Consider the following 22,825-nt stretch of genomic DNA (forward strand, 5'->3'; position numbering starts at 1 on the left):
AGCTGGTTTTCGTCGCATCACTTTTATAAGCCCAGATCCTGAATCTGCATGCTTTTCTGCTTCTGATGGTGTGTGGTACGTCCCGAGGTAAAAATATACATAGGGTCAAAAACGCCTCCGAACATAAGCCGAGCCGTGACGCTTTCATTCGCTTCGGCATTTGTTTACTCAAGTCAGACTCGCCGCTCACACACAGATGGGGCGTGAGGTGAGCGGCGAGTCTGACTAATAAACAAAACTAATGTACCGTCACAATATTGTTACAAATTTATGCTAGTGTGATGCAGAATTTTCTCAGGAAGATGATGGTGGTCTCAGTTTTCGTAAAATTAACAGGGCTCGAGGGGCGGAGCTTATCGAGACGCCAGCCAATCATCGTCCAGGATGAGATGCCGTGAACATTTCTATTTATAGTTTTTATTCACCGACAATTGCTTCATAGGGTATATAACAAAAAATCCACATCTTATTTTATTTTATTGTAGTAGTTTATAACATAAAAAACATCCGAGAGGTCCTAATAAAAAAGCTCATTTCAAAATTTCGTTCTTCACGTTCTATGAGAGTGACGATACCTCTATACTTGCCTTGACTACCACTGCTACTACTACTACTACTACTTTTCTTTATATGGCCGCCATCCATTAGTTATTACTACTACTACTACCAATAATAACAATAATAATAATAATAATAATAATAATAATAATAATAATACGCTCGATTTCCTCCGGACGAAAGTGAAGTTCACACACTTGTAAGGTAGAAGGAAATGTAGATATTAATGTAATACAACTGAATCATATATATATATATATATATATATATATATATATATATATATATATATATATATATATATATATATATATATATATATATATATATATTCATTTCCATATATTAAGTTCAGATGTTAAACTGAAGAGTCAGTTAATTTATATTTAAAAATTATCTGCTCTTTAGTAATTTTCCTTCAGTCTTCAAATAACAATTATTTAATACTGAAAGCAATTGCAAAGATAATGGGTGCAATGCTAAAAACTTTCATAGGGAAATAATTCATGACATTGACTTTCATAGTGTGTGAGTCAAAAAGAATTAGATAAGGCTATTGAAAATGACTAAAGAAAATTGAGTATACGGGACATATGGCTGGGTAACTCAATTAAAATGTGGGTGTCTTTTATTTCAGCTATTTTTTTTTTGTTTTTTTGTTAGAAAGCTGATGCTTTAATTTTATCAGGACCTTAGTAACAATATTCATAACAGTAGTGCCATTAAAAAAATAGCCATCCTCCTTCCGAGTATAAGAACATACTGGAGAGCCATTGTTTTCATCAGCTTCCCGCCACGTTGATAATAACAATTAGATTCCAATACTTCTCCAATGTCTTGTGAGTTACAACAAAAGTAGCCTGATTAAATCCACAGTGTAGCCGGACAGAGAAAGATACATATAACATATACGAATAATCTGATATACTTACTTTGGTATGGTTTGTGGGACAAGTTTCCTGGCGGTGAATGGCCCGCCCGGACCCATGGGCCAGCAGCTCTGGATTTTTCGGGAAGGAGAAGCCTCAGAAGACACTAACACGAGAATCACTATCATAATTTCCTCTGCAGAGAGGCACGGAACGCTTCCCCGGCATTTCCTTCCCTTCCCAATCCCATACTTTCCTTCCTTTCCCTTCCTATTCCATCCCATACTTTCCTTCCCTTCCCATTCCATGAATTCCATTCCATCCTATACTTTATATCCCTACCAGTCTCATCCCATCCCATCCTATCCCTTCCCTTTTCTTTCCTTTCATTGCCTTCTTTTCCCTTCCCTTCCCTTTTCTACCCCTTTCCTTTCCTTCCTTTCTCTTCCCATCCCATACCACCCTTTCCTTCCCTTTAGTTTTGTTTCGTTTCCTTCCTCTTCCCTTCCCATCCCATGCTTCCTTTCCCTTCCCTTCCTGTAATTTCGTTTCCTTCCTCTTCCCTTCCCATCCCATGCTTCCTTTCCCTTCCCTTCCTGTAATTTCGTTTCCTTTCCTAACCATCCCTTCCCTTACCTTCCCATTCCGTTCCTTCGCTTACTCTCCCATCTGTTCCCTTCCCTTCCCTTTCGTTTCTCTTCCGTTCTTTTCCCTGTAAACACTGAATCAGTAGCTCGAGGAATCCAGTTATCTTTCGTTTGAACATGTCAATGATAAGTAAAAGTAATGTTTTGTCTTTAAATTGACGGTATGCCACTTCCTTATGATCACAGGTAGGTTGACTAATTGATACATACACACTTGGGTAGAACGATGGACAAGTAAACGAACCTTCGATACCCAGAAAGGAGCTTCGAAAGTGAAGATCCGCCGTTAGTGACCCACATGCCTTTAGACGGTGAGGGTGTGCCGCTGTCTCTCATTAGTATTGTTGCATTTTCACGCTCATTTCACTCACTAATCACCTGTCACGTCTACCAGGTAACTTGTGACCCTTTGACTTTATTGTGAGAGTGGAAGGAAGGCCGAGTGAGACTGGAAAAGCGTTTAAAATTGATAAGAATTGCGACCTGCGAGAGGAAGAGTGGATGGGAGGTATAGGAAGAAATGGCGAATCTCATTTTTAGTTATTTTTCCGTGTGTTTACGTGTTTTACGGCGCGTGTTTGTGGCCCACGGGTGTCTTTGGGTACAGGAACACATCTCACTGCCCCTGAGTACCCGGTAACAGCCTGGCATTGAGATAAAGACGAAGGCCCGTACCTACAAAGCAATCCTAGGGTTGGCTCCTGCGGGTCCTTTCCTCCCCTCTGCTCTTCTTCTTCTTTTGACCTGTAATGCTTTGTATCGCTTCTTAGGTCCTCCTCCTCTCGTTCCTCCTTTCTTATTCACGCACCTTCCTTTTCAGTGTTACGTAATTTTCTTAACTGAAATAGTCACTTATCTTCACTTCTTCAGACATTCTGCCACACAGTTCCAAAACCTCTCTTCCTCTCATATGTCAGCTGTAGGTAACGTAGGAGAGGAAAAAATAGGCGTTGGGGGACTGTGGCAGAAGGGAAGGGAAGGATAAGGAAGGAAAGGGAAGGGAAGGAAAGGAAGCAATGGGAAGGGATGGGATAGGAAAGGAAGAGGAAGGAAACAAAACGAAACTAAAGGAGGGGAGAATTAATGGACCCGCGGGAGCCAACGCCAAAATGGACTCGCCAATCTAGGGCCTATATGATCAAATTTAGTTAACTTATGAAATGGGTTTGGCCTAGGATACGGCCTAGGAGCGGGAGGTGCGGCCTAGGAACTCCTAAGTGCAAGCAATGGCCGACCTCCAGCAGCACCGCAGACGCCAGCCCAGGAATTATCGCCCCCAGAAAGATGCTCTTGAAGAATACGACGACGACGAACTCATCAGAAGGTTTCGCCTGGACCGTGCGGGAATTCTTTTTGTCACCGATATGGTGCGAGACGTCCTGCAGAGCCCCACGAGGAGGAGCCATGCCCTCACGCCAGAGATGAGTCTTGATTCTCCTCAGGTGAGTGTTTTAAACGAGTCTTCCTTTATATCTCTTTGAATCCTTGTGAGATACAATTATAAGCATTAGTATTGGGTAATGGAGACACAGCGGGTGGGGTTTGATAATAATTAGGGGCATGTACCCCAAGACCCCAGTGTGCATGAGATGTCTTTTGTTGTTGCCCAATGTTACCTCAATGAATATGAAACCCTTCTGTTCCCTAATGAAAGGTTACAGTGCAGGTCACCCTCAAGCTGCTTGTTGTGTGTGCTCAAAGTACTCCACATAAGGCACAGAAGAGCCCCTCAAAGTGAGATGGGTCTAGTTCTGGAATAACACCCACAAATTGATCCTTCAAAGTGAGATACATATGTTTATGGAATAATACCTATGATGCATCCTTCCAAGTGAGAGGGATGTATTTCTGGAATAACACCCACAAACTGATGGTACAATAGACCCACATCAGTCAGACTGATTGGGGGGAAGACTGACCCCAGACAACCAAAAATTCAAGTTATTGAAAGTTCAAAATACTGTGCCTACGGTAGTTATTTTTTGTCACTCTGTATCACTAAAAATCATCATACAGTGCAGTATTATGTGCAAATTATGGCACACATGAAACATAACAAGTTATTTTGTAGAGTGCAGTTTGGCTTCATATCTGGTGGGGGCTTCGTGGTGCAGTGGTTAGTACACTCGACTCACAACCAAGAGAGCCCGGGTTCGATTCCTGGGCGGAGTGGAAAAAATTGGGCGGCTTTTCCGATACCCTACGCCTCTCTCCACCCAGCAGTGAATGGGTACCAGGTATTAATCGGGGGTTGTGTCCCGTCTCCTGGGATCTGTTCCCTTCTCCTATAACTCCTTCCCCCTCCTGTCTCTCTCCGGCATATGACCACAGATGTTGCGCCGACTAAACAAAGCTTTTCAACTTTCATATCTGGTCGCTCTACGGTGCTACAGCTTATCAAGGTGTTAGACAGATGGACAGAGGCAATAGACAGAGGCCAGGCTATTGATGTAGTTTATTGTAATTTTATGAAGGCCTTTGACAGAGTACCACATCATAGACTTATCAAAAAATTGCCTCTCTATGGAATTGAAAGCCAGTACACTACTTGGATAAAGCATTTTTTACTGAACAGGAAGCAGCGAGTTGTTGTTAATAGAAAAATGTCAGGCTGGAAAGAGGTCACTAGTGGTGTGCCGCAAGGCTCTATTCTTGGTCCTTTGCTTTTTGTTTTGTTTATAAATGACCTACCTGATTGTGTGAAAAATGGTCGTGAAATGTATTTGTATGCTGATGACACCAAGATTTTTAAGAGTATCAATGATGCGGATGACTGTAGAAAGCTCCAAGACGATCTGAAAGGAGTTATGAAATGGACCGGAGAGTGGCAACTTCATTTTCATCCAGAAAAATGCAAACAAATGATGAATGGGAGAACTCATGTAGAGGAGCAAGTGTACGCCATGAACAACATATTAACTAAGACTGAAAAAGAGAAAGATATAGGTGTGGTAATTGACAATAAGTTAAGTTTTTCTGATCATCTGGCTGAAAAGGTTAATAAGGCAAATAGAATAGTGGGCATTATAAGAACATTTGTTTATCTGGATCTGGATATGTTTAAGACCTTGTAAACGGCCCTTGTCAGACCACATCTTGAACACGCCAACCAGATATTGTGTCCATACTTGGTCAAAGACATTGACATAATAGAAAATGTTCAAAGAAGAGCCACCAAGCTAGTGCCGGAAATAAAGGATTTGACCTATGAGGAATGACTGAGGAAACTGGATTTACCCACTCTGCCATATCAAAGATCTCGAGGGGACGTGATAGAAACATTTAAAATGTTGTGTGGAAAGTATGACGAAGATTGTACGGAAGGACTGTTTACGATGCGAGAGAGTGACACAAGAGGAAACACTAGAAAGATATTCAAGAACCGTGCACGACTAAACAGAAAATATGCATTCCCCAACAGAGTTGTAAACAGCTGGAGTAGTATGCCAGAGAGTGTGATTAGTTCAGGAACAGTGGAGACATTTGAGAGAAAATTAGATAAGTTTTGGAAAAATTAAGAACAGAAATTTAGCTATAAAGCTCCACTAGTGTCCATCACCACATATGACCACAACATAAAATAAGTTATGGCCAATGAACTGGAATTACAGGCATAAGCCTCTTCCAGAACTTCATCTGTGAGTATCTGTGAGTAATGGTAGTGAGTGAGTCGTGGTTAAGGGCGGATATGTGTCGCGTTTAGCTCACACGAAAACTCCTGCGTCGACATGGCTGGCAGGGTGTAAGGGATCTGTGCTACATATGTGAGGATTTCACCGGCGAGAAGTGGATTGGATGCTGTTTGTGTCTTAGGTGGTGTCATGTGGAGTGTGCTACTTTGGCTGGAATCAAATAGGATAGTATACCTAAAATATATTGGATATGCACCCCATGCCTCCATAAAGCATCTCTGGCTACCAGCAATGTGGAAAAATTGGATGAATTCAAGCAAGAATTATCTAAAGAAATATCTGTGGTTAAGAATGAGATTGAATCAAGGGCTGAGAAGGTGCAGGAGGAGCTGGGATCAGTTGTTGACGCGCTGCGTGCTGAAAATGCAAAATCCAGTTGGGTTGAGGTGGTGAAGAGAGGCAGGAAAGTGAAGGAGAATCTCCTAGTTGTGAAAGCTTCTAACCAGGAAAAGAAGGCAACAGATATGAAGGATGAAGTTTTCCAGGCATTGAATGGCATTCAAATAACTCATTGAAGATTCACAAATGGAGGTAATACTGTCATAAACTTGATAATGAGAACACAATGGCTGAGGCAACTCAAAAATTGGAGTTTGTTGAGCAAATTAGTACCAAGAGTGTTGGAAAGATGAAACCAAAGATCATGATATGCAATATGCATAAAGAGGAGACCAAGAAAAAAATAAGGGAGACCATTTTGGACCACAATGAGTTCTTACACACAATTCAGGGTGTTGAGAATAAGATTGAGCTGATTTTTAGTAAGCCAGCAGCTGGCGGTACGATGCACTACATTTTGAGGTGCGACCCAACTGTGAAAGAGCTGATTTACAAGAATCATGACAGGTTGAAATTAGAATGGGGAATATACACAGTGATGGACAGATATCATGCAGTTATATACTATCATTGTCAGAGATACGGCCATCTTGAGGCCAACTGTACTGCCAAGAACAGTGGAGACCCCAAAGTGTTACAAATACACTGGCGATCATAAATCAGAGGATTGCTCTATGGCTGAGAAGAAATGCATAAATTGTATGAGGTACAAGAAGCCTGAAATCTATCACTCAGCGAATGAAAGAATTCGTAACAACTGATCATGGCTATTAATTAGTGTTTGTACTTAGAGATAAATTGTGTGTGATAAGTGTTAAGAGAATTGGAAATAATCATTGGATATTTAATTGTGATACTATTAAGAAAATATCAGACATGAAAACTAAACCAATGGATATTTGTGATACCAGAAAAAGGAAAAATATTGTGTTTAGTATGAACCATCAGTAAGCTGTTTATGAAATAAATTAAGACACTCACCACGACGTTTGCGAATAAGTGCATCGAGGATTATTATCGAGGCTAACACTGTAATTGTTGACGGCCCTCGTAGAGCGCTGCACTAGCAGTGGGGCGGGGCTTGAAACCTCATCAACAGTAAACCATAAACGGTAAACCCTGCTGAAGTTAAACTAATTGGGGGAAGACCAATCTGAGATAACTGAAAATCTAAGTTATCCAAAGTTCAAAATACTGTGCCTTCGGTAGTTATTTTTGTCACCCTTGTATCACTAATAAATATTATTGTACAGTACAGTAAACCCGATGAAACTTGAATGCTTGATAAACTTGTTGAAAGAAATCTGGGTAGATGGTAAAGACGTGAGACTAATTGCCAACTTGTATTGGGACCAAAAGGCGGCGGTGAGAGTTGGCGGGCAGAAGACAGACTGGATACAGATAAGAAGATGAGTCAGACAGGGGTGTGTCCTGTTGCCAGACTTGTTTTCTCTTTAAGGTCAACAAATGATAGAAGATTTGGAAGATATGGATGGAATTTTAATTGGAGGTAGAAATGTTAATAATATAAGGTAGGCTATGCAGATGACACTGTGCTTTTGGCTAACTCACAAGAGAAATTACAAGCACTGGTGAACAGGATACAGGAGAGTTGTGAGAGAAAAGGGCTAAAAATCAATGCCAGTAAAACAGAGGCTGTGGTGGTTACATAGAAAAAGCAGAGAGTGCGAGTGTGGATTCGGATTGGGGAAAGGCTTATTGGTCCATCCAGTGTCCTGGGGCAGAACAAGACACTCACCGCCTTTCTGATGGTATCTTGCTGAGGCAGAGTGATGGTTTCAAAAGTATTTTACAACATGAAGCACATGTTGTTCTATGTTGCCAATTTCCAAACCATGAGCCAATACATTTAGAATGTGTGCAACCATGGGTTAGCAACTTCAGTTCATTTGCTTGTTGTAACTGTTTTCTCATCTTGTTGACATTGGCTGCATTAGATGCTTAAGTCTGTCCTCATATAGCAAATTTCTCACCCCTTGTATCTTTTTTTTATGCCTCCATGGTCTAGTGGTTAGCGTGCCTTGCTACGAACCCGTGCCCCGGGTTTAAATCCCGACCTGGGCAGTCAGCGTGCCACTCACCCAGCTGCTCATCCTCCCTTTCGGGCTGGTCGATAAATGGGTACCTGGGGAAACCTGGGGAAGGTAAACTGTGGTAACCCGGATGTCACGCTGACCCTGTCCTGGGGTGATGGGTTCTTCCCACCAATGGCTCAAGGGCCAGTGCCACAGAGATGAGCACTGCGGCCACACTCAGCTGTAGCGTATGCCCCCATCTTTACTCTTTTGGTTGGTCCCAGCCAATTGGTAGTGCAGGCAACTGTTATATAGTGCTGCCATCTTGCTTGGCTAATCCCCCCCCGTCTCCCTGAGCTTCACTTTTTCCTCCTTAGAGAGTTTCGCTGGAGTCCAGTTGATGGGCAATCATGAGGACAGCATGTCTTGGACCCTTCCAAACACTCAAATGAACTAAAGAAAAACTATTAAAAGGGACAAAAAACACCAACTTTAGGAAGTGTCAGTAAAGGAAATATTTGCAATATATTCCCTTATTTCTCAAAGAATCACTTCACATGCATACATGGATCATCCACAGCCTTTTCTGATACTTTCATTGGAAGCTGCATTCATCTTTCTTTGTGCAATTTCAGTGAGGACATGTCCAAAACATGACATGATCTGGTTAGACTGTTAAGAGACTAGAGAGAGTTGTGGTGTGGTGCTGGCCAGTGGCTGGCTGGCTGCGGCTGGTCAGTCTTAGGACTGCCTCAAACAGCCAGCCAGGTTACTTATCATGATGGAATATGATACAAGAATACTCCAACAAGTGTTTGAAACTAATGTAGAGAATATAGAGCCTTACATTCATTTAATTATTTTCATTAATAATAGTAAAAAAAATCAATTTAAATGAAAAAATCTGATTTAGCTAAATAAAAAAAAATTGTTATTTTTGATTAAAAAGAAATCAACAACCCTGCCTTTGGAGCATGATTAGTGAAGACGGAGGAAGTGAGAAGGAAATAGGCAGGAAAATATGTATAGCAAAGACGGCATTCAGAAATATGAGGAAACTGTTGAATAATTTGAGTATGAATATGGAGATGTGATTGAGATTACTAAAATGTTTTGTATGGCCAACTTTACTATATGGTTGCAAAACATGGACAATTAAAATAAATACAAAGAAAAGGATAGAAGCAGCAGAAATGTGGTTTTTGAGGAGAATGTTGAGAATTCCCTGGACAGATAGAGTAACAAACCAGGAAGTTCTGTGAAGAGCACCAGTAGATAGGCAATTGATGAAAAGTATAAGAAGGTGACAACTGAAGTTTCTGGGTCATGTGCTGAGAAGGAGAGGACTAGAAAGTGACTGCTTGCTTGGAAGAGTGGAAGGAAGAAGAGCAAGAGGACGTCAAGGAATTAAATTTATGGATAGCCTGCTACAAGGCATGGATGGAAGACACAGTGTGGCAGAAGTTGTGAGAATGGCTGATGATAGGGAGAGATGGAGGTCCATGATCACCATCACAAAACTGGCACCTCGGTAAAAAACAGTAAACCCAGCGTAAGTCAAGCTAATTTGGGGAAGACCAATCCGAGATAACCTAAAATCCTAGTTATCATAAGTTAAAAATCCCATGCAGATGGTAGTTATTTTGGTCATCCCATACACTTACAAAACATACGAGATATACAAAATTTGGCTTATAACGATGTGACTTAGGGAGGGTTTACTGTAATGAAGTTGGGATTTATTTCTGTTTATTGCATTTTGGCAGTGGGACAAAGGTCAGGTTAGCTTAGGTTAGATTTAGTTGGTAGGTCAGGTCAAGTTAGGTTAATGAGTTGTTCATTGTGGTCATTGTCAATTACCATCTGTTTCATTTTTGTTGTTTGGTAGTCAAAGTACTGTAGGTGGTTAGTTTGGTTGAACTGAGCTGGGTCATCACTTATCATTCTGTAAATTTTTTTCCTGTTTCAGGTATTTGGCAACAGGCAAAATGCAACTCTGCAGCAGTGAAGAGCTGGGACCATCACAGCAGACAGTAAGCAGAGTTATCTCTGAAACACTGGCAGCCTTCAACACGCCACACATCATGAGAAGATATCTTACATTCCCAACAGAGAATGAAGTGCTGCAACAGAACAAAGCAGAATTTATGGAAATTGCAAACTTTCCGGGTTTGGTGGGTGTGATAGACTGCACTCACATAAGAATAGCTGCACCAAAAGAGTTTCCAGACGAGTATATCAACCGGAAGGGATATCACCGCATCAATGTACAGATTGTCTTCAATGCAAGATGTGAAGTGATCAGCTGTTTGGCTAAGTGGCCAGGATCCGTACGTGATTCAGGGATCCTCAGTGAAAGTGGGCTTAAGCAGTGTTTTGACGCTGGTATAATCCCACATGGATGCTCACTGCTAGGAGACCATGGGTATCCCTGTAAACCTTGGCTGCTGACACCTTATCTTAATCCCCAGCCAGGACCACAAGCAAATTACAATATGTAAGTTTACACACACTTGCTTGCTATGCAGAATCAGCATAATTGTGGGGATGTTGCAAGGTAAAGCAGGGATAGCGTAACTGTGCACTCCATGGCTTGGGTATGATTTCATTATCTCATTAATATTTAGGGGGGTTGGGGAACAGGTAACTGCAAGTGTTGATTGAAACAGTTCAGTGTAGGATATATGCTTTGACCAGACAAAAGTGTCACTTAGAAATGTTTGAGTATCCTAATAACCTTACAATGTGGCTTCCATTTCTTTAATTACAGAGCACACTCAAAGACCAGGAATGTTGTGGAGAGGGGAATTGACCAGCTGAAACGAAGATTTCCAGTTCTCCACACTGAAATAAGGGTCAGTCCACCACTGAAGGTGTGCCAGATTGTCTATGTATGTGCAGTGCTGCACAACATTTGCATGAGGCGCAATGTTCCTCTTGATGATGAGCATCTGGATAATCAAAATGCTGCCCCAGATCATGATGTTGGGGCAATAGCACCAACAGCTTGGCGACAAGACAATGGACGAACCTTCAGGGACCACTTTGCTGCAACTCACTTCAGGTACTTTGTTCATTTAATATTCACTGATGTCACTAACTTTTTCACACTCAAACTTTTTCAGTTAATCAATTACCATGATCAAAGTTTTTCACCCTTGAAATGTATTGTCATTATACGCCATTTGTCTTCATTGTATCTTTATACCTACACCATCATGTCAAGCAAAAATTACCATTATCAATAATACTAAGGAAGTTTTCATAATTTTTATATTTATTCAATAAATAACAAGTTTCTTACTATTATATATGTTTCATCTTACAACATAACATTATATTATAAAATATTAATTACACTAATAATGGACTAATTATTGCACTTTGGTTTTGTTGTTCTTTACCCACATTATTTATTATAACTCTTCCCAAAATAAATTATTGTTTTCATCTTTACAAATGAATGTCATGTCCCTGTTTTCTTTATCCAGACTGCAGTAATGTTCAAAAGACATTGAAGACAGAGCTTCCAGGTCGTCCCAGAACACTGATGCTTGGGCTCTTCTAGCGTTGCCCTCCCGGCAGCAACAAGGCCAGCACCATGGGACTTCTCGGGTGATGGCCCCAACACAATGCAGGTGTCATCAGAGCTGTGACAGAAAGAGATAAAAATGTTGAGTGTCTTATTATGGCTATCTGTGATGTGTTAGTTAATAGATTCTGCACCTTTCTTGTCACAAATTTTGCTAGTCCCTCTTACCACTATTTGGTACTTGTCTGAATGTAAGGAAAAACTCTGACCCTACACTGAGTGCTGGAAATCTCGCATGCCTGCAATGCTCATCGATTGAAAGATGTCCACTTTTCCTTATTCTTACTCTAGCTTTCTTATTTGCACCCCTCACTCCACCTCCTCCTCCTTTTCTTCACCTTTGCCACTCTGCCACATCAGTCCCAACTCATCTCTCTCTTTGTCTCATGTCATTCATTAACTTTTGAATGCATTTCAGAATATCTGTATAGATTTTATTCTCTTAAGATGATAATAGTGGTATGCATACTACAACACACAACAATGAAGATCTACAGTTGCACCCTTAAGAGGAGTTGCTTGAACAGCCATAACCACCAACGTTAGCAGAATGACATACAGCAGCAGAGAGAGGAATGATGAGGGAGAGAGAGAGAGAGAGAGAGAGGTCAGGTAGATTATAGTAACTATGATATGTGTCACTCCCCTTTTTTTCAGTGTGCACCAGTCTCCCCCAATCCTTTGATGGTTGTCCAGCAAATGTTCTGTTATCCATCCCGAGCACTAGCAGGCTTTGCTTTGACTGCTTTTGACTGTGCTTTGAGTGGGTGTCAGGGGTGTTGGTGGCCCGCCTCCTGGAATTAAATCATTTATGTATTAGGGTGTGTGATGTTACATTACTAACAGTGGTCACACCTAAGCTAACACAATCTGACAAATTTCCTGCCGACAAAATGCAGGGTGTTGTGTAACTTACTGTGATTCCAGTTATGTATTATTATTCCAGGGTATGATTGGTATTATCAACATGGGAATATCTCATCCTTTACTCAACCAATTGCTCTTCTGTTGTCATACATTTATTAAACTAACATCTCAGACCTCACAGAAAATTGTAGGAAAGAGTGTAAAGATCAAAGCAAGTTTAGAAATAGCCATGAAATGTGTGTGGGAGACTGCATGGCCACAGGCAGCCCATGCAACAATGTGTGGAAGCATTCTTATTGGGTTTTTATTGTGGTGAGTTGTGAGTTGTGCCTGCCACAGGATGCTGTGGGTTATTAAGCCACCTAAGGACGTGCAGGTTCCCACAAACATATCATGTGTTTGTATTTGTTTGATCTTTTCACTGTTTCCCAGGGATTCCCAGGAGGTTTGAAGGTAATAGAATTCATGTATGACTTGTGAAAAGATTAAGTTGGGTAAGTAGGAGGAAATCTGCACGTTAATAATACCAAACTATTTATGCATCTCTGGGCCATCACCGCGGGTGTCCTGACGTACTAAAAGCTACTAAAATGAAAAAACATATAGGTGCTACAAGGACTCTAACTGCTAATATGAACTTCAAGCGTGGGATTTTCTAGCACAGCAGGCTCACCTGGTTGGCCCATCCATTTAACAGCACGACAAGAATATACAGTGGAAAAGGTCAGATGGGCAAAAAAACTGCTGGCAGCCTGCAAGTTGATATCCGGGAAAGCTGCAATGGTGGCTATACGGACTGGAAGGGTGTGCCATGAGCAGTGTTCAGGACTTGTGTTCAGTCTTGAAAATTATATAGCACATCAGATAAGTGAGTGTGGAAACTATACGTATCAAAGTTTGTTCCTACTTATACTTTGTCCGGGTAATAGTGGTACAGTAGTGGCAGGTTGGGGAGCGCGTGGTGAGGTGAGGCACAGTCACTGGTCCTTTGATTATATTATTCCTGGGCTGCCTCCTCGACCTTGAAATATATAGAAGTCAATGCATGGATGTAGTGTGTTTCACTCTACATTTTCCCAGCAGGTTCGATGGCACCCCGGCACCAAGTGGTCATTGCCGCGCTGTCTGTTCAGTGCCTGTCACAGGTTATGCAGGATGGCCAGTGGTGCCCTTGTTCTGTGGCAACTGCAGGTGGTGAGTTACAACTTTATAAGTTCAAACAAACTCGGCTGACTTAATGAGTGTGACATGACTCTCACCCCAGACAAGCTATAGCTGTTCCATCGACTTACTTCCCTTAACATGACTCCCTCCCCATCCAAGTTAGCTGCTCCATCAGTTACCTCAGCATGATACAGCCCCCTCCCAGCCAAGCCAAGTTAGCTGTTCCATCAGTTACCTCAGCATGATACAGCCCCTTCCCAGCCAAGCCAAGTTAGCTGTTCCATCAGTTACCTCAGCATGATACAGCCCCTTCCCTGCCAAGCCAAGTTAGCTGTTCCATCAGTTTCCTCAGCATGATACAGCCCCCTCCCAGCCAAGCCAAGTTAGCTGTTCCATCAGTTTCCTCAGCATGATACAGTCCCTTCCCAGCCAAGCCAAGTTAGCTGTTCCATCAGTTACCTCAGCATGATATATAGCCCCTTCCCTGCCAAGCCAAGTTAGCTGTTCCATCAATTACCTCAGCATGATATACAGCTCCTTCCCAGCCAAGCCAAGTTAGCTGTTCCATCAGCTTACCCCACTTTATGGAGACACTCACAAAATTCATGGCTCGAGGAAGTTGATAAATCCTGCCATAAGATAGGTAGGCTACTTAGGATGGTAATTAAGGAGGCCTGCATGGAGACTTGCTTGGAGAAACCCTTGTGTGTCGTAGGGTGGGCGAGGTGACGCACCCCTCAGCCTATGCCCCTGTTGTTTGATTTGTAGAACACATGAGGCCACTTGCCGATGTGAGTAAAACTAACCTTATGTAAAATATATGGGTCTATATTCCTAAAACACATATCCTAATCTGGTGGATGATCATAATAGGCTGAGTATATAGCCCCCAAAATTAGCAATCCTCGACCTTTACACCCCTGCCCACTGTCCTTCAAAACATCCTTGATTTTCATCCCTGCCCACTGTCCTTCAAAACATCCTTGATTTTCACACCTGCCCACTGTCCTTCAAAACATCCTTGATTTTCACCCCTGCCCACTGTCCTTCAAAACATCCTTGATTTTCACACCTGGCCACAGTCCTTCAAAACATCCTTGATTTTCACACCTGGCCACTGTCCTTCAAAACATCCTTGATTTTCACACCTGGCCACAGTCCTTCAAAACATCCTTGATTTTCACCCCTGGCCACAGTCCTTCAAAACATCCTTGATTTTCACCCCTGGCCACAGTCCTTCAAACATCCTTGATTTTCACACCTGGCCACAGTCCTTCAAAACATCCTTGATTTTCACACCTGGCCACTGTCCTTCAAAACATCCTTGATTTTCACACCTGGCCACAGTCCTTCAAAACATCCTTGATTTTCACACCTGGCCACTGTCCTTCAAAACATCCTTGATTTTCACCCCTGGCCACAGTCCTTAAACATCCTTGATTTTCACACCTGGCCACAGTCCTTCAAAACATCCTTGATTTTCACACCTGGCCACTGTCCTTCAAAACATCCTTGATTTTCACCCCTGGCCACAGTCCTTCAAAACATCCTTGATTTTCACACCTGGCCACAGTCCTTCAAAACATCCTTGATTTTCACACCTGGCCACAGTCCTTCAAAACATCCTTGATTTTCACACCTGGCCACAGTCCTTCAAAACATCCTTGATTTTCACACCTGGCCACTGTCCTTCAAAACATCCTTGATTTTCACACCTGGCCACAGTCCTTCAAAACATCCTTGATTTTCACACCTGGCCACTGTCCTTCAAAACATCCTTGATTTTCAAACCTGGCCACAGTCCTTCAAAACATCCTTGATTTTCACACCTGGCCACAGTCCTTCAAAACATCCTTGACCTTCACACCTGGCCACAGTCCTTCAAAACATCCTTGATTTTCACACCTGGCCCCAAAACATCCTTGATTTTCACACCTGCCCACTGTCCTTCAAAACATCCTTGATTTTCACACCTGGCCACAGTCCTTCAAAACATCCTTGATTTTCACCCCTGCCCACTGTCCTTCAAAACATCCTTGATTTTCACACCTGGCCACAGTCCTTCAAAACATCCTTGATTTTCACACCTGCCCACTGTCCTTCAAAACATCCTTGATTTTCACACCTGGCCACAGTCCTTCAAAACATCCTTGATTTTCACCCCTGCCCACTGTCCTTCAAAACATCCTTGATTTTCACACCTGGCCACAGTCCTTCAAACATCCTTGATTTTCACACCCCACTGTCCTTCAAAACATCCTTGATTTTCACACCTGGCCACTGTCCTTCAAAACATCCTTGATTTTTACACCTGGCCACCTGGCCCCTTCCCAGCCAAGCCAAGTTAGCTGTTCCATCAGTTACCTCAGCATGATACAGCCCCTTCCCAGCCAAGCCAAGTTAGCTGTTCCATCAGTTACCTCAGCATGATACAGCCCCTTCCCAGCCAAGCCAAGTTAGCTGTTCCATCAGTTTCCTCAGCATGATACAGCCCCTTCCCAGCCAAGCCAAGTTAGCTGTTCCATCAATTACCTCAGCATGATACAGCCCCTTCCCAGCCAAGCCAAGTTAGCTGTTCCATTAATTACCTCAGCATGATACAGCCCCTTCCCAGCCAAGCCAAGTTAGCTGTTCCATTAATTACCTCAGCATGATACAGCCCCCTCCCATCCAAGCCAAGTTAACTGTTCCATCAATTACCTCAGCATGATACAGCCCCCTCCCAGCCAAGCCAAGTTAGCTGTTCCATCAGTTACCTCAGCATGATACAGCCCCTTCCCAGCCAAGCCAAGTTAGCTGTTCCATCAGTTTCCTCAGCATGATACAGCCCCTTCCCAGCCAAGCCAAGTTAGCTGTTCCATCAGTTTCCTCAGCATGATACAGCCCCTTCCCAGCCAAGCCAAGTTAACTGTTCCATCAGTTACCTCAGCATGATACAGCCCCCTCCCAGCCAAGCCAAGTTAGCTGTTCCTTCAGTTTCCTCTGATTATACAGCCCCTTCCCAGACAAGAGATATTAGCTATTACATCAGTTTCCTCACATGATACAGCCCCTTCCCAGCCAAGCCAAGTTATCTGTTCCATCAGTTACCTCAGCATGATACAGCCCCTTCCCAGCCAAGCCAAGTTAGCTGTTCCATCAGTTTCCTCAGCATGATACAGCCCCATCCCATCCAAGCCAAGTTACCTGTTCCATCAGTTTCCTCAGCATGATACAGCCCCTTCCTGCCAAGCCACGTTAGCTGTTCCATCAGTTACCTCAGCATGATATACAGCCCCTTCCCAGCCAAGTTAGCTGTTCCATCAGTTTCCTCAGCATGATACAGCCCCTTCCCTGCCAAGCCAAGTTAGCTGTTCCATCAGTTTCCTCAGCATGATATACAGCCCCTTCCCTGCCAAGCCAAGTTAGCTGTTCCATCAGTTACCTCAGCATGATACAGCCCCTTCCCAGCCAAGCCAAGTTAGCTGTTCCATCAGTTTCCTCAGCATGATACAGCCCCTTCCCATCCAAGCCAAGTTAGCTGTTCCATCAGTTACCTCAGCATGATACAGCCCCTTCCCATCCAAGCCAAGTTAGCTGTTCCATCAGTTACCTCAGCATGATATACAGCCCCTTCCCAGCCAAGCCAAGTTAGCTGTTCCATCAGCTTACCCCACTTTATGGAGACACTCACAAAATTCATGGCTCGAGGAAGTTGATAAATCCTGCCATAAGATAGGTAGCCTACGTAGGATGGTAAGGAGGCCTGCATGGAGAAACCCTTGTGTGTCGTAGGGTGGGCGAGGTGACGCACCCCTCAGCCTATGCCCCTGTTGTTTGATTTGTAGAACACATGAGGCCACTTACTGATGTGAGTAAAACTAACCTTATGTAAAATATATGGGTCTATATTCCTAAAACACATATCCCAATCTGGTGGATGATCATAATAAGTATATAGCCCCAAAATTAGCAATCCTCGACCTTTACACCCCTGCCCACTGTCCTTCAAAACATCCTTGATTTTCACCCCTGCCCACTGTCCTTCAAAACATCCTTGATTTTCACACCTGGCCACTGTCCTTCAAAACATCCTTGATTTTCATCCCTGCCCACTGTCCTTCAAAACATCCTTGATTTTCACACCTGGCCACTGTCCTTCAAAACATCCTTGATTTTCACACCTGGCCACAGTCCTTCAAAACATCCTTGATTTTCACTCCTGGCCACAGTCCTTCAAAACATCCTTGATTTTCACACCTGGCCACTGTCCTTCAAAACATCCTTGATTTTCACACCTGGCCACAGTCCTTCAAAACATCCTTGATTTTCACACCTGGCCACTGTCCTTCAAAACATCCTTGATTTTCACACCTGGCCACTGTCCTTCAAAACATCCTTGATTTTCACCCCTGGCCACAGTCCTTCAAAACATCCTTGATTTTCACCCCTGGCCACAGTCCTTCAAAACATCCTTGATTTTCACACCTGGCCACAGTCCTTCAAAACATCCTTGATTTTCACCTGGCCACAGTCCTTCAAAACATCCTTGATTTTCACACCTGGCCACTGTCCTTCAAAACATCCTTGATTTTCACACCTGGCCACAGTTCTTCAAAACATCCTTGATTTTCACACCTGGCCACAGTCCTTCAAAACATCCTTGATTTTCACACCTGGCCACTGTCCTTCAAAACATCCTTGATTTCCACACCTGGCCACAGTCCTTCAAAACATCCTTGATTTTCACACCTGGCCACTGTCCTTCAAAACATCCTTGATTTTCACACCTGGCCACAGTCCTTCAAAACATCCTTGATTTTCACACCTGGCCACTGTCCTTCAAAACATCCTTGATTTTCACACCTGGCCACTGTCCTTCAAAACATCCTTGATTTTCACACCTGGCCACTGTCCTTCAAAACATCCTTGATTTTCACACCTGGCCACAGTCCTTCAAACATCCTTGATTTTCACACCTGGCCACTGTCCTTCAAAACATCCTTGATTTTCACACCTGGCCACTGTCCTTCAAAACATCCTTGATTTTCACACCTGGCCACAGTCCTTCAAAACATCAATGACCTTCACACCTGGCCACAGTCCTTCAAAACATCATTGACCTTCACCCCTGGCCACAGTCCTTCAAAACATCCTTGATTTTCACACCTGGCCACAGTCCTTCAAAACATCCTTGATTTTCACACCTGGCCACTGACCTTCAAAACATCCTTGATTTTCACACCTGGCCACTGTCCTTCAAAACATCCTTGATTTTCACACCTGGCCACAGTCCTTCAAAACATCAACGATCTTCACACCTGGCCACTGTCCTTCAAAACATCCTTGATTTTCACACCTGGCCACTGTCCTTCAAAACATCCTTGATTTTCACACCTGGCCACAGTCCTTCAAACATCCTTGATTTTCACACCTGGCCACAGTCCTTCAAACATCCTTGATTTTCACACCTGGCCACAGTCCTTCAAAACATCAAAGATATTCACACCTGGCCACAGTCCTTCAAAACATCATTGAATTACACACCTGGCCACAGTACTTCAAAACATCCTTGATTTTCACACCTGGCCACAGTCCTTCAAAACATCCTTGATTTTCACACCTGGCCACTGTCCTTCAAAACATCCTTGATTTTCACACCTGGCCACTGTCCTTCAAAACATCCTTGATTTCCACACCTGGCCACAGTCCTTCAAAACATCAACGACCTTCACCCCTGGCCACAGTCCTTCAAAACATCCTTGATTTTCACACCTGGCCACTGTCCTTCAAAACATCCTTGATTTTCACACCTGGCCACAGTCCTACAAACATCCTTGATTTTCACACCTGGCCACAGTCCTTCAAAACATCCTTGATTTTCACACCTGGCCACTGTCCTTCAAAACATCCTTGATTTTCACACCTGGCCACAGTCCTTCAAACATCCTTGATTTTCACACCTGGCCACAGTCCTTCAAACATCCTTGATTTTCACACCTGGCCACAGTCCTTCAAACATCCTTGATTTTCACACCTGGCCACTGTCCTTCAAAACATCCTTGATTTTCACACCTGGCCACAGTCCTTCAAACATCCTTGATTTTCACACCTGGCCACTGTCCTTCAAAACATCCTTGATTTTCACACCTGGCCACTGTCCTTCAAAACATCCTTGATTTTCACACCTGGCCACTGTCCTTCAAAACATCCTTGATTTTCACACCTGGCCACAGTCATTCAAAACAACCTTGATTTTCACACCTGGCCACAGTTATTCAAAACAACCTTGATTTTCACACCTGGCCACAGTCCTTCAAAACATCCTAAGTTGGTCAAAGAGGTATCTACCCTGCTGGCTAAGTGGGTTTGGGAGGCTTTCCACACCAGGCGGGTCACTACACGGCTCCCTTTCCATTAGACCAATTTGTGTGTTGCCTGCTAAAACTTCTGTTTGCCATGAACCCTTTGGAGAGAGTGGGCATCCATCATCCTGCTCCCAACACAGGGGAGGCACAACAGAACACAGGAGAGGCTTTCACTGCCTTAGCCACCACTAGTATTGGCCAGAATTCCACTTTCCCGTACATCCACACGACCTCGCATGTCACGAAACACACAAGAAATTGATACAAACCCAGAAAGGGGGAAACACAGGGCCATATTTTCTGGTGGGGCTAGGGGGGCTATAGCCCCCCAGTGTTTTCCTAGAAATGCTTAATTTTCCAAAAAATTCACCCAGCTGCACATGCTCGCTTTGCTCACCCCCCTACCCCCCTACACTCATGAACCTATGATGCCCTCTAGTTCCCCCCCAGAATTTACCATAATTACGGCCCTGAAACGAATGGTTCTGGGGCCAGGCATCAAACCTGCAATAGGCCAGATGGGAAACAACCCTTCTACTAAGTCTGCCAAAGAGGTGCAGTACTACACTTTCTATGTGGGTTTGGATGGCTTTCCACACAAGGCAGCTGATCACTACACAATAGCTGCAAGAAACCTATAAATTTACAAAATAGTATTCAGATTAGAGACTGTTAAAGGCAATACTAAAATGCAGAAATTCTGGGTTACCTTTTCACTAGTGAGGGACCAGAAAAGGGAACATTTTGGGTAATGGTACTCTTCACCCTCATGTGAATCCACTACAGCTTCAAGTCAGCTCAGTTTATGAAGCGGCTGCTTTGTGGTGGGTGATGGCTCAGTGGGTGCAAGCAGGATTTTGTACAGGGAGGAGTGACCTTTTTCCTCTATATTTTTGTTATTTATTTCATGTAATGTTGATCATTACTGCTCACGTAAAGTTGCACTGCATTCAAACTTACCAAACCTGTCAACAGCATATATGTTTTTGTGATCAGAAAAATTCCAGTTTGTACCAATAATTATTTGTTTTCATTATTCAAAGAGGTATTTTGGCTATACTTCAAATAAGTTGTACAGAAAAATCGCATTGCTACATCATTCAGTTCAAACTAGAATAATAACCACACATTTACACTTGATGTGCATTTCATATGTATAAACCTTAGTCATCACAGCCGAAGTATGTAACAATATAATCACAAGTTATGTCATCAGTGATGCCCGGGTTCATGGCTCACCGCATAACAGTATTAATTAAGTGTTGAGTTATGCTTTACTTATCTTACATTGTTCCCCACAGGTGTGTGGAACTGTGTGAAGAGACAAAAAATGAAGTCCATGATAGTGAGGGCAAAATTTACTGATGTAGCCTACCAAGGTGTGGCTCAGCGACAGGCTGCAGAGTTCAGGTAAATGGTAAAAAATGTGTCAAATTTTGCACAAAAAGCAGTGCCCTTCATGGATCAGTTAAGAGCCCATTTTTAAGTTGATCTGTTACATAGAAATAGATTTAAATGTGGCATGAATATACATGATGTACTGGGTCTGCTGAAGATAAAAAAATTGGTTTATCAATTAGATGAACCATGATCCCGGGGTATTGAATGGGGAACTTGGACTATATAATTGCTCCAATAAATGGCCAATTGATCTGTAATAGACAATAGCAGCATGATGAATGGTGGTAAGTCCCATGACAATTACACATTAGGTAAATCTAGAATTTAGATCATCCCAACGGTGAAGAGAATCAGGCTTGCTTGAGTGTTCCGGCTTTAACCCAGAAACGATTGCATTATTACTAGTAACTGGCCTAATAAATTGTTTCTTTAAAATCCTACATAGAATTGATGAAGAAAGTAGCAAGTTTCATATTTTATTTGGCATTGGCCAAGCCTCACCTTGATGTTTCATTTCAATGAGGGACGTTTTTAACTGAATTTTGTCCGGGGTCACAACTGTACCCAGTCCCTTGGCGGGAAGGAGACGGAAATCCAACACCCCTCATTTTCTTCTCTGCAAGGGCTGAGGAAAATTACTACAATATTTCAATAAAATTCAAATAATTTTGTATGAAAATATAAATATAGATCCAAAATTATAGCAGAGAAGAAATCCTTGCTGAAGCCTGATTTTACCATTATCAGCTTGATAAGAGGGTGTCAAGAAGCAATTGGAGTTGCAAAGGTTTCCCTACAATGGCTTGATTTTTTTTTTTTTTATTATGCAAAAAAATAAAGCAATTAAGGTGACCAACAGTTTCTTATTTGCTATATTTTCATTTGTATTTTACTGAAATATTGTAGCATGTGCCCAACCCCTCAGCCATTTTAAAGAGGGACATGAGAGGTGTTGTATTTCCACCACGTGAGACACCAGATGGCACAGTGCTGGCCCCTACTTGCATGGAATTCAAAAAGTCCTCCATTCTGGTTTCCTTATTACAGGTCTTAGAGTGTTGAGATAATGATCCATGCTTACTCAAAAACTTATCATACAGGGAAATATTAAAGTAGCTAGGTTTCCTTTAGAAGGAAAGGCACAGGTTGTGAGGTGACCTGATTAAAGTATTCACACAGGTAGAAAGCCTTGACAGTGATGATTTTGATTAGGTATCTGCACAGGAAAACAGATGTTGAGCCCTGCAGAAATGGTTCAGGTCAGGAGAAACTGATAAGAAATATGGTAGTGGCTGAGTGGAACAAACCAGGCA

The 22,825-nt window shown here is 42.7% G+C and overlaps 1 long non-coding RNA gene across 1 annotated transcript; it reads left to right on the plus strand.

The window, feature by feature from the left end:
- Positions 1 to 3,136: 3,136 nt before the first annotated feature.
- LOC126988694 (uncharacterized) lies at positions 3,137 to 22,470 on the plus strand. The gene is made up of 5 exons (XR_007742463.1): positions 3,137 to 3,516; positions 10,111 to 10,638; positions 10,912 to 11,205; positions 11,633 to 13,794; positions 21,413 to 22,470. It is a non-coding gene; the product is annotated as an uncharacterized LOC126988694 (long non-coding RNA).
- Positions 22,471 to 22,825: the final 355 nt, after the last annotated feature.

This window comes from Eriocheir sinensis, chromosome 70 (assembly GCF_024679095.1).
Source record: "Eriocheir sinensis breed Jianghai 21 chromosome 70, ASM2467909v1, whole genome shotgun sequence".
Taxonomy (NCBI): Eukaryota; Metazoa; Arthropoda; class Malacostraca; order Decapoda; family Varunidae; genus Eriocheir; species Eriocheir sinensis.